Genomic DNA, 13,417 nt, shown 5'->3' with positions numbered 1-13,417 from the left:
ATCATGGCTTTGTTTTTAATTTGTTTCCTTTAAAAGTCCGCCCCAGATAACTTCAAATCCTGGATCCGCCACTGGCCGTCAAGGCCCCTGTACATATGTACAATGGTCGTGTGTGAGTCCGCCTTGAGCCATTGTCGCTGGGGCTAGCCCCGTTTAGACTAGATAATAGTTAGTGGTTAGATTAGTCCATGTATAGATGACATGTGGGTCCTTGTTAGTTTAATCCCTAGTAGTTAGCTAATGTGCCTATTACATGCGGGCCACAAACCCTCTGTTGACCAGTCAAATTAACTGGGTCAACCCAACCCTTGGCCCACTATCTTACACTAGGCTAGGAAACACCTGGGTACACCTACATTTTGCCTTTTATTTTTGAATTAATAATAATCTAGAAAATCTTAAAACTTTGAAAAATCATATAAAATAAAACATAACTCCAATGAAAATATTTTATATATCAAAGTTGCTCAGAAAAATGTAACGAATCCGAATACGCAGTCTGTTCGTCTGCCACACGTCCCTAGCATAGCGAACCTGCAACCGCCCCCTCTGGTTCGTTTGTCCGAAAATGCCAAACCTCGGGAAAGAATTCTCGAATGTTTCCCCCCCTTCGCTAGTATCGCGTAGTACTGCGTTAGGTCACCCCTAACACCGCGCATTGACTTGTTATGCTTTATGATGCTTTGATTGCTCTGTTATTTATTGTGTTCCCTCTCCGTTACTTCTTTTTGGTAGACCACGAGACCGCGGTTGAACCAGTGGTCGACTACTTCACCTTTGAAGATCTGTATCTGTCTGCCGAGCTTCCAGGCAAGAAAACCCTTGTTTGATCATTCCAATATCGCCCATTTCCTTCCCTCTCATGCTTGCATTAGAACTGCTACTGCATTCTGTATGATCCTACTCTGATGCATAGCCTGTTTTTGTTACCTGCTTATTCTAAACTGCTTAGTATAGGCTGGTTAGAGATCCATCAGTGACCCCCACCTTGTCCCAGTTGCCCCGCTTTATGTTCAATGACTCGATCAACGTGATCGATGTCCAGGCCCCTACACCGCACATCACCCCCTTAGTTGTACGATTCTATAGAGTTACTATCGAGTGCTAAGGGTGATACCTCGTCAGCACTTCTGATGTTAACCCTGTAGTGTAGCTATTCGGCCGTGGTCATCAAGGGTGATTCCTCCCTTACCACTGCCAAAAATGACTCTGTCGTGCAACCCCTCAAGTGTGGACCAACGAGGGTGATTCCTTCAAGTCCACCTTGATGGTTACATCAAGTGGGAATCCATCAAGGGTGATTCCTCAGGTTCCCCCTTGTTGTTTTAAACACATGGTTACTTTGACTTACCATAGAACCATGATGACATCAGGTCGGCCCCGAGGGGTACCCATGAGTGATGTGAAGTCGGGTTGATCTGGAGGATACCCACAAGTTTCCCACGCGTTGCGGTTGGGCATTCTTAGTCCTTGCCGCAAGTCCGTGAGATGGGGCAACGGGACAACATATCATGGATCATTGATCGTTACCGCACACTACCAAGACACTAACGATTTGGATATTTGATCCGAGTAGGCCTCTGGCCTTTTTTGCACTAACCACCACGCGGGAGTAAGTATGAGCACTTTGCGTCCTATGTATTAGCCGAAAGCTCAACGGACGTCAGTGATGGAGCAGCGCGCGTCGGGTTGGACTGCGTAAGCACCTGCCTTTTTAAGGAGGTAGCTAGGTCTTCTCACCGACTTCGTACGCAATGTGTAGGAGTGCAAAGGGCGATGGGCCCAAGACCCCTGCATGCTTAGGATTTAGACCGGCTTGCTGGCCTCTCTGACGAGCCTAGGTAGGACTTAGGTGTGTTGATCAGCCGAGGGCGGTCAGGACCTGATGGTGTGTTCGGCCGGAGTTGATCGAGTGTGTTGGGTAAGTTGGTGCACCCCTGCATGGAAGAATTCTATCTATTCGAATAGCCGTTTCCACAGTAATGGAAGCTCGGAGTTGTATCCCGATCGATACAACTAGAACTTGATGTTGATGCATGTAATGGAAATGATGGCTCCGGGATTGTTTTCTCGCAGGGAGTCAAGGAAGTGATCTCTGGGCGAGGTTACAACATACTTACTAATAGTATAATATGCCACTCTTATCTCTTCTGATGACGCAAGATGCTTGGATCTGCTTGAAGATGCTAGTCTTTGATAGGCTAGGCTTTTCCCTTCTCTTCTGGCATTCTATAGTTCAGTCCACAGATACTACCCATTTCATTGATACCGATGCATATGTAGTGTAGATCCTTGCTTGCGAGTACTTTGGATGAGTACTCACGGTTGCTTTGCTACCCTTTTTCCACCTCTTTCCATTCTTCTCGAATGCTGCAACCAGATGGTGGAACCCAAGAGCCAGATATCACCTTCAACGACGACTACTACTACACCAAGGGTGTACTACTACGTGGAGGCCGCCGCCGACGAGGAGTACTTAGGAGGCTCCTAGACATGAGGCCTTGCCTTTTCGATCGTTGCTGCATTTGTGCTAGCCTTCTTAAGGAAAACTTGTTTAACTTATGTCTATACTCAGATATTGTTGCTTCCACTGACTCGTTTGTATTCGAGCTTATGTACTCAAGCCCTCGAGGCCCCTGGATTGTAATACAAAGCTTGTATTATTTTAATTTGCGTCTAGAGTTGTGTTGTGATATCTTCCCGTGAGTCCCTGATCTTGATCGTACACATTTGCGTGTATGATTAGTGTACGATTGAATCGGGGGCGTCACAAGTTGGTATCAGAGCCAACTGCCTGTACGTAGCCTACTTTCCAACTCCTTGGCCGAAGTTGAGTCTAGTCTTTGGAAAACTTTTACTAACATTGTTCTGTAGCTTATGGGCCCACATCGCAAATGGGTAGTGTTAGGATCTTTAATTCTTCGTCTTTACTCTGGGAATCTGACCTCTCTTCAATTCGGGTTAAAGGTTTCGCTAACTCTAACCTTAGGTTCTCGTAACTACTTCCTCCCGGAGAGCCCCTCATTCCAGATGGTCTCTTGGTGTACCAGAAGATTATGAAGAGACTCTTCGATGTTCTCCCGAGCTCATCGGCTTTGCAATTCCCTACCACCATTATATCCTTATGGATAATTAAATACACTCACCATTCATACATTCATTCCTGTTTCTCTTGTTATTACAAGATTCCCTTAAATATTCCAATATCCCGAGAATCCATTGTGCCTGCTACCTTACAGCTCCATTTCTGTTTGAATACATCTACGGTTAATTCCCATGCTTATTGAGGATTCGTTCATCCCTAGTTGTTCACATGGTTCACAAAAGTCTTCGAAATACCATCCGGTCTTCCGATAATCCACTGCTAACTATTGATATGCAAATACTTGTCTGCTTGCATCATGGATACTTTCCATATGTCTGGCGATATTCATTAGTATCCTTTGTCATCGTCATTTTGAACATTTGATTCAATATGGTTGTGAATGCACACAATCATCGGTTGTTCCCTAGAATTTATCCTTCCGGATCAGACGTCACTCTGGACATGAGCTGGTTCTCGGCAAATCAAACATTGATTGGTTGTCGATCTACGTCTATTCAACTTACTTGTCTTTTGATTAGAGCCTCTGCTTCCGATCCCCCGATTTGGAAATCTTAATTCCTTTGTATTAAGCTTTGAAATTATACAGATACTTCTATATTCCAATGCCCTTGCATTACTTCTTCTGGTTGAACATTGATACTCATGTCAGATTCTTTATGGTCCGCTAGATCCTTTGGTGGATTATTATCCAACAGCTCTGCATATTTAAAATCCTTGTGAATTCTTCCCCTGATACATAATGCCTTTGGTAAAATGTATCCCCTGTTTTGTCAACCATGCTCTGCTTTCTAGCTTGTGTTTTCTTACTCTTAAAGTTTGTGCTATATGTTCCTAAGATGCCCCGATGGGTTGAACCAATGCCTTCCCTAATCTGTGTGAACCCGGAAACTTCTATGGGTCATACTCTACTAGTGTTATGCCAGATAAGGTTTCAACACTACAACTTCAACAAAAGCGTGGAGTAAATGGCAGGTTACACATTGGAGAAGTGGGAGTTGACCTTGAACTTTGTGTTCATGCCCGTGGACACGATGTAGATCCTATCATGGAAGCTTCTTGTAATAATAACTATTTCCTTGATATAATATCATCTGATATCTGTGAATTGATCCTTTGCAATCTTGGTTCCGACCATATTTTCTCCTTGATTCCATTTCTCAGACAAGTTAAAGCACTTGTCTTGTGCAGATCAATACACCTCCGCAACCCCTATTTTGATCTTCCTTCGAGTATTACCCTCCGGTATCTTGAGAATATCAAAGCACTGTGTTGCTTCCTATGAGTCTTCATCTACTAATGCTTCCCACCGATTTCAGATTTCCCCCAGGTTCTGAGTAATTAGTCACTCGAGAACACCGATAAGTGAATCGATTACACATTCTGAATCTATAACTCTAAGTAATTTTTGTTGCTTACAAGTTTAATAATCCGTCAAGTCCTTCCTAGCCTGATCAACTATATCATTATCGTACTAAATTTTAACTATGCTACCTGGTCCTTCTTCTTGGAGCACAATTTCCGGCGATGAGCTAAGCTTACGTCGATCTTCCTCGTCATATCATTTTTCGCCTTGAACAATAAACTTGATTTCTAGTTTGTGTTGTACCCGTGGTTCCAATAACCTTTCGCTTCATCATTCCTTTGACTTTATGTCATCGCCGACCGATTACATCTTCATGAAATCTCTCGACAAATTTGTCGTGATCATCATCAACATTCTAAGTTGTTCCAGGATATCAATCAAATTCATGATGAGAAATACCATCCTTGTCCCTCAATGATTTGTGTTATCATCGACATCATTCTTGCCTCCCCCCAACACAAAGTTGTTCATATAAATTTTGGAAACACATCCTTTTTGACATATGATGGATTTTGTTGAACCCATCGGCCACCTCCTTGTCTTTTCCCTGCTAAAATTGCATGAGGTGTTCTAGTAATTCCCGATGGATCCTTTGTGTTCCCAAGGTCCGACCTTTACCTGATGACCATGTGAATGCTATCCCGAAGCATGACTGTGGTACTCCGAACATCATTAACAACCTTGGAGGTGTAATGCTAAATGTTTCTTGATCACTTATCCGAACACTGTTGTATGGGTAACATCATGAACTCCCTCTCCCCTTTACCTAAATGGAAATCTGCTTACTATCCTGTCATGGATATCATCCTCTGCTTGTCCTTGGGAAGGATATACTCCTGATATTTGTATTTAATCACATTTGTCTTTCCGTTGTTCTGATTAAATTAATAATCACAATTTTCCTTTCCATTGTTTTGTTTAACCTTTCTCGTAATCTAACTTATCTGAGCAGAGGTAATTCCCTGCTTAGGTAAACACCTCGGTGTACAATCTGTCAAGTATAACCCTATTACTATTGTTGATGACATTCCGATAACCACCGATGGACGAGAACTTTGCCTATTGGTCTGCCTCGTTCAACGCGCATGAAAATGGTTATCTTCGTCCCTCACCCTTAGTATCGACGTTGTTGCCAACATAACTGACATGCTATCCTCTGACATGCCTTGCTATCATGGTCGTGTAGGATGTCATCACTCTTTCTACTTTTAACCCACATGGTGGGCCCATAACCCACAGTTCCATAGGATCAAAACCTGACTCTCCTATACATCCCTGGTTCCAAAGATTATTCCTCACGCTTGGCTTCATATGTAATTCACGAGCCACCTTCATAGGGATCATAAGTTCTGGTATCAGACGCAGTACATATTCCCGTTGCTCTAAACCCCCTTTCACACTCTGTATCAGGCATCGAACGATTGCCTATCCGTTGGAAACTTCTTATTGCACCTTCTTATTTTGCTCTCGATGTTTTTCTTAAATTCAATTCAAGAGATACTTTTGCCACATTCCCTGAACTATCTACCATATAATCAACCATGTAGAGGTCCGTTCTTCTGAAGTTACCCCTTATCCTTTTCGTAAGTATGTTGGAGTTCCCGAAGAAAGGATGAGGACTACATCAGGACCGCCTGAATCAGAGAAATGAAGACTTGAAAGCAAGGGATAAAATTCTTAAAGAAGAGCAACCAAGACCGAAAAGATCCGTTAGATTTTCGAAACCAGAACTTTCCCCCTAACTCTACCACTTAAATCTCGGGACGAGATTTCTTGTAGTGGCAGAGATTTGTAACACCTGAGAATCATGCTACAGTAATCTCCCACTAATGGTGCCACATTATCACAATTAATTTTGCTAAAATTCATTTTTGATCCAAACCTAGTTCAACTTCAAATTTAAAATAAAATCAAATATAATATTTTCTTGAAACAATAGAACTAAAATGTTCGCATTATTCTACAAAATCCCCTGATCATTTGTCATGTTGGCACTAACATCATTTGACTCAGAAATTAATCCCTAGTAAAATATAAAGTGGCTCAACATCATTTAAATTGGCTGTTTTAAAAAAACAAATATTTATATGCTTCCAAACCACATGAAAATTTGTCTGCCATTTAAACTTGCAGCCTTATATTTATGTGACAAGTATCATCATTAACAAAAATTGCTTGCTCACTCAAATAAATACATAACAAGAAACAAAAGGAAAAATAGAAACCTAGCTATTGTGCGCCTAGGCCTACTTGCTACAGGGCACGCCCAGCCCACCGGCTCCCCATCTCCAACCCCTGTTCATCAGGGGGGTACTAGTTGTTGCTCGTGCGTCCATGGACGGATCGTCCACGCGCCGTGCATCCATGGCTCCGCGACGGTATATAAGACCCCCCTTGACGTGTTGACAAACCCTGGCTCTCTTTTCCCCCCTCGCTCGTGCCGCTTTCAAACTCACAACCCTTGGCCAAACCTGCATCGCCATGGCCTCCGACATCCACGCGCCCAGCCACCTCGTCCGTGAGCTTTGCCGGCATCCACTCCTTCGACTACGTCCACCTGTTGGAGCTGGGAGCCCCTGGATCGCAGGGATCGACGTCGTCTTCAACCTCTGTCCACCGCGACGCCATCGACGAATTCGTCACCGTCGCTCCACCCCCGGCCTTCTCGAGCTTGCCTACGACATCGCGGTGAGGTCCTCACCTGATTCCAGCTCTTCCCTGGCTCGATCCATGCCTCTATCCATCATTCCCCATAGAACTCCGGCCGCCGTTGTTCCTCGTCGCCTCTTGCTCCGGCCACCTCCACTGCTACTGCTTCTGCGCTACTGCTGCTACTGCCACGTACGCTCGTTCGCTGCTGCTGCCACCTAGGCTCCCGCCCGTGCCCACCCGTGGCCGTGCCTCCGCCTCGCCTGGCCGCGTCTGCCGTGGCTGCCATCACCGTCCACGCGCGCGACACCGCGCCTAGCGTTGCTCGCCACTTGTACCGTGCCCGCTTTCCCTGGCCGCGCCCCTGCACCGCCGCGTGTGCGCACCGCCGTGCCCACTAACCCCCGCGAGCTGCTATCGCTGCTACTGCGATGAGTTTGCTGTTGCGCAGCTAATTGCTCTCATTTTTCGGCTGCTCTGCTTGTCAGTGTTGCTCGCTTATACTGCTGCTGCTCAAGCTGTCGCCGCCACTTGCTACTAACTATTGTTGCTCACTTGCTTCTATTGCCTTCTGCTGCTACCGCCCCTGCCATGGCCGCCAAGGCCCCTGTACATCTGTAGATGGCCGTGTGTGAGGCCGGCTTGAACCATTGCTGCTGGGGCTGGCCCCGTTTAGACAAGATAATAGTTAGTGGTTAGATTAGCCCATGTATATATGACATGTGGGTCCTTGTTAGTTTAATCCCTAGTAGTGAACTAATGTGCCTATTACATGCGGGCCACAAACCCTCTGTTGATGTAACACCCCGAGAATCATGCTACAGTAATCTCCCACTAATGGTGCCACATCATCACAATTAATTTTGCTAAAATTCATTTTTGATCCAAACCTAGTTCAACTTCAAATTTAAAATAAGGTCAAATATAATATTTTCTTGAAACAATAAAAATAAAATGTTCGCATTATTCTTCAAAATCCCCTAATCATTTGTCACGTTGGCACTAACATCATTTGACTCACAAATTAATCCCTAGTAAAATATAAAGTGGCCGAACATCATTTAAATTGGCTGTTTTAATTAAAACAAATATTTATATGTTTCCAAACCACATGAAACTTTGTGTGCCATTTAAGCTTGTAGCCTGGTATTTATGTGACAAGTATCATCTTTAACAAAAATTGCTTGCTCGCTCAAATAAATACATAACAGGAAACAAAAGGAAAAATAGAAACCTAGCTACTGCGCGCCTACGCCTGCTCGCTACAGGACACACCAAGCCCACCAGCTTCCCATCTCCAACCCCTGTTCATCAAGGGGGTGCTGGCCGTTGCTCGTTCGTCCATGGACGGATTGCCCACGCGCCGTGCATCCATGGCTCCTCGACGGTCTATAAGATCCCCCTCGACACGTTGACGAACCCTAGCTCTCCTTTTTCCTCTCCCCCATGCCGCTTTCGTCCTCACAACCCTTGGCCAAACCTACATCGCCATGGCCTCCGACATCCACGCGCCCACTGAGCTCCCCATGCCCAGCCACCTCATCCGCGAGCTTTGCCGGCTTCCACTCCTTCGACTATGTCCACCAGTTGGATCCGGGAGCCCCTGGATCACACGGATCGACGTCGTCTTCAACTTCTGGCCACTACGACGCCGTCGACGAATTCGCCGCCGTCGCTCCACCCTCGGCCTTCTCGAGCTCGCCTACGACATCGCGGTGAGTGATACGTTTCCAACGTATCTATAATTTTTGATTGTTCCATGCTATTATATTATCAACCTTGGATGTTTTATATGCATTTATATTCTATTTTATATGATTTTTGGGACTAACCTATTAACCAGAGGCCAGTGCCAGTTTTTGTTTTTTCCTTGTTTTAAAGTATCACAGAAAAGGAAAATCAAACGGAGTCCAATTGACCTGAAACTTCATGGAACTTATTTTTGGACCAGAAGAAGCCCCCAGAGTATCGAAGATGGACCAGGAGAGTCCCGGGCTGCCCACGAGGATGGGGGGTGCGCCCACCCCCCTGGGCGCGCCCCCTGCCTTGTGGACAGCCCAGAGGTCCATCGACGTACTTCTTCCTCCCATATATACCCATATACCATAAAAACTTCGGGGAGCAGAATAGATCGGGAGTTCCGCCGCCAGAAGCCTCCGTAGCCATCGAAAACCAATCTAGACCCGTTCCGGCACCCTGCCGGAGGAGGGAATCCCTCTCCTGTGGCCATCTTCATCATCCCGACGCTCTCCATGACGAGGAGGGAGTAGTTCTCCCTCGGGGCTGAGGATATGTACCAGTAGCTATGTGTTTGATCTCTCTCTCTCTCGTGTTCTTGAGGTGATACGATCTTTATGTATCGCGAGCTTTGCTATTATAGTTGGATGTTATGATGTTTTTCCCCCTCTACTCTCTTGTAAAGGAATGAGTTTTCCCTTTGAAGTTATCTTATCGGAGAGTCTTTAAGGATTTGAGAACACTTGATGCATGTCTTGCGTGGGATACCCGTGGTGACAATGGGGTATTCTATTGATCCACTTGATGTATGTTTTGGTGACCAACTTGCGGGTTCCGTGACCTTGGGAATCTATGCATAGGGGTTGGCACACGTTTTCATCTTGACTCTCCGGTAGAAACTTTGGGGCACTCTTTGAAGTACTTTTGTGTTGGTTGAATAGGTGAATCTGAGATTGTGTGATACATATCGTATAATCATACCCACGGATACTTGAGGCGAAATTGGAGTATCTAGGTGACATTAGGGTTTTGGTTAATTTGTGTCTTAAGGTGTTATTCTAGTACAAACTCTAGGATAGATTGAACGGAAAGAATAGCTTCATGTTATTTTACTACGGACTCTTGAATAGATCGATCAGAAAGGATAACTTTGAGGTGGTTTCGTACCCTACCATAATCTCTTCGTTTGTTCTCCGCTATTAGTGACTTTGGAGTGACTCTTTGTTGCATGTTGAGGGATAGTTATATGATCCAATTATGTTATTATTGTTGAAAGGACTTGCACTAGTGAAAGTATGAACCCTAGGCCTTGTTTCAACGCATTGCAATACCGTTTACGCTCACTTTTATCATTAGTTACCTTGCTGTTTTTTATATTTTCAGATTACAAAAACTATTATCTACTATCCATATTGCCTTTGTATCACCATCTCTTCGCCGAATTAGTGCACCTATACAATTTATCATTGTATTGGGTGTGTTGGGGACACAAGAGAGTCTTTGTTATTTGGTTGCAGGGTTGTTTGAGAGAGACCATCTTCATCCTACGCCTCCTACGGATTGATAAACCTTAGGTCATCCACTTGAGGGAAATTTTCTACTGTCCTACAAACCTCTGCACTTGGAGGCCCAACAACGTATACAAGAAGAAGGTTGTGTAGTAGACATCAGTAAGGTCCTCACCCGATTCCCGCTCTTCCCTGGCTTGATCCATGCCTGTAGCCGTCGTTCCCCATAAAACTCCGGCCGCCGTTGTTCCTCGTCACATCTTGCTCCAGCCACCTCCACTGCTACCGCTTGTGCGCTATTGCTGCTACTGCCGCGTACGCTCGTTCGCTGCTGCCGCCTATGCTCCCGTCCGCGCCCACCCGTGGTCGTGCCTCCGCCTCGCCTGGCCACGTCAGCCGTGGCTGCCATCACCGTCCTTTCGCGCGACACCATGCCTGGCATTGCTCGCCGCCTGCACCGCGCCCGCTTTCCCTGGCCACACACCTGCACCGCCGCGCGTGCTCGCCACCGTGCCCGCTAACCCCCCCGCACTGCTATCGCTGCTACCTACGGATTGATAAACCTTAGGTCATCCACTTGAGGGAAATTTTCTACTATCCTACAAACCTCTGCACTTGGAGGCCCAACAATGTATACAAGAAGAAGGTTGTGTAGTAGACATCAGTAAGGTCCTCACCCGATTCCCGCTCTTCCCTGGCTTGATCCATGCCTGTAGCCGTCGTTCCCCATAAAACTCCGGCCGCCGTTGTTCCTCGTCACATCTTGCTCCAGCCACCTCCACTGCTACCGCTTGTGCGCTATTGCTGCTACTGCCGCGTACGCTCGTTCGCTGCTGCCGCCTATGCTCCCATGCGCGCCCACCCGTGGTCGTGCCTCCGCCTCGCCTGGCCACGTCAGCCGTGGCTGCCATCACCGTCCTTTCGCGCGACACCATGCCTGGCATTGCTTGCCGCCTGCACCGCGCCCGCTTTCCCTGGCCACACACCTGCACCGCCGCGCGTGCTCGCCACCGTGCCCGCTAACCCCCCCCCCCCCTGCACTGCTATCGCTGCTACTACGATGAGTTTGTTGTTGCACTGCTAATTTCTTTCGTTGTTCGGCTGCTCTGCTTGCCACTGTTGCTCGCTTATACTGCTGCTGCTCAAGCTCCTGCCGCCGCTTGCTACCAACTATTGTTGCTCACTTGCTGCTATTGCCTTTTGCTGCTACCGCCCATGTCCATGGCCTCCAAGGCCCCTGTACATCTGTACATGGCCGTGTGTGAGGCCGGCTTGAGCGATTGCCGATGGGGCTAGCCCCGTTTAGACTAGATAATAGTTAGTGGTTAGATTAGTCCATGTATAGATGACATGTGGGTCCTTGTTAGTTTAATACCTAGTAGTTAACTAATGTGCCTATTACATGCAGGCCACAAACCCTCTATTGACCAGTCAAATTGACTGGGCCAACCCAACCCCTGGCCCACTATCTTACACTAGGATAGGAAACACCTGGGTACACCTAGCATTTTACTTTTTATTTTTGAATTAATAGTAATCTAGAAAATCTAAACACTTTGAAAAATCATATAAAATAAACTGTAACTCTGATGAAAATATTTTACATATGAAAGTTGCTCAGAAAAATGTAACAAATCCGAATACACGGTTTGTTCATCTGCCACGCATCCCTAGCATAGAGAACCTGCAACCGTCCCCCTCCGGTTCGTCTGTCCAGAAATGCCAAACCTCGGGAAAGCATTCCCAGATGTTTTACCCCCTTCCCTAGTATCGCGTAGTACTGCGTTAGGTCACCCTAACACTGCGTATTGCCTTGTTATGCTTTATGATGCTTTGATTGCTCTGTTATTTATTGTGTTCCCTCTCCTTACTTCTTTTCGGTAGAACCCAAGACTATGGTTGAACCAGTGATCGACTACTTCACCGTTGAAGATCTGTATTTGTCTGCCAAGCTTCCAGGCAAGCAAACCCCCCTTTGATCATTCTGATATCGCCCATTTCCTTCCCTCTCATGCTTGCATTAGAACTGCTACTGCATTCTATATGATCCTACTCTGATGCATAGCCTATTTTTGTTACCTGCTCTCATACCTTACCTGCTTATTCTAAACTGCTTAGTATAGGCTGGTTAGAGATTCATTAGTGACCCCACCTTGTCACAGTTGCCCTGCTTTAAGTTCGATGACTCGATCAACGTGATCGATGTATAGGCCCTGACACCTCACATCACCCCCCTTAGTTGTACGACTCTGCATAGTTACTATCGAGTCTCGAGGGTGATACCTCGTCAGCACTTCTGATGTTAACCCTGTAGTGTAGCTATTCGGTCGTGGTCATCGAGGGTGATTCCTCCCTCACCACTCCCGATAATGACTCTATCATGCAACCCCTCAAGTGTGGACCAACGAGGGTGATTCCTCCAAGTCCACCTTGATGGTTACATTGAGTGGGAATCCATCGAGGGTGATTCCTCAGGTTCCCCCCCTTGCTGTTTTAGACACACGGTTACTTTGATTTACCATAGAACCATGATGACATCGGGTTGGCCTCGAGGGGTACCCACGAGTGATGTGAAGTCAGGTTGATCTGGAGGACACCCACAAGTTTTCCACGCGGCGCGGCCGGGCATTCTTAGCCCTTGCCGCAAGTCCGTGAGACGGGGCGACGGGATCACATATTGTGGATCATTGATCGTTACCGCACACTACCAAGACACTAACGGTTTGGATATTTGTTCTGAGTAGGCCTCTGGCCTTTTTCGCACAAACCACCATGCGGGAATATGTATGGGCACTCTGCATCATATGTATCAGCCGAAAGCTCAAAGGACGTCAGCGATGGAGCGGCATGCGTTGGGTTGGACTGCGTAAGCACCTGCCTTTTTAAGGAGGTAGCTAGGTCTGCTCATCGGCCGTGTACGCAATGTGCAGGAGTGCAAAGGGTGATGGGCCCAAGACCCCTGCGCGCTTAGGATTTAGACCAGCGTGCTGGCCTCTTTGACGAGCCTAGGTAGGACTGCGGTGTGTTGATCAGCCGAGGGCGGTCATGACCTGA

This window comes from Triticum urartu, chromosome 4, assembly GCF_003073215.2.
Source record: "Triticum urartu cultivar G1812 chromosome 4, Tu2.1, whole genome shotgun sequence".
NCBI lineage: Eukaryota > Viridiplantae > Streptophyta > Magnoliopsida > Poales > Poaceae > Triticum > Triticum urartu.
The sequence above is the reverse complement of the archived record's forward strand: the minus strand, read 5'-3'. Positions refer to the sequence as shown.